This window comes from Buceros rhinoceros, unplaced genomic scaffold (genome assembly GCF_000710305.1).
Source record: "Buceros rhinoceros silvestris isolate BGI_N320 unplaced genomic scaffold, ASM71030v1 scaffold45922, whole genome shotgun sequence".
NCBI classification, from domain to species: Eukaryota; Metazoa; Chordata; class Aves; order Bucerotiformes; family Bucerotidae; genus Buceros; species Buceros rhinoceros.
The window spans coordinates 1-397 of NW_010399157.1; positions in this window are offsets into that span (position 1 = coordinate 1).

Genomic DNA, 397 nt, shown 5'->3' on the forward strand with positions numbered 1-397 from the left:
GCTCCCCAAAGACAGGGACCCTGGCTGGTAACTTCATGGATGTAGTTTATTCAGCGCGGAGCAACTCTCAGAGCCTGGTGATGTGCCAGCAGCTGCTTATAAAGCCATGGGTGTTCTTTGGGTGACGAGGGTTCTCAGTCTGACAAATCTCTTCTGCTCAGCCAGATTCCTTTAGAAACAGAGTTACAGCGCTGCTGACAAACGGGACTCTGACACCGGCTCTTTGCAACCACCTAATTTTATTAATTTAGTCGCTTCCAAGTATTTATATTGTCTGTACATAAAAAAACCCCATGATTCAAATATTTTACCCTATTATGCAGCGGTTGTTATGCAAATTTGATCGAGTTTGAAGTTGGTACGTGACATTATTTGTTTTGAGATCGTGTTGTCGGTA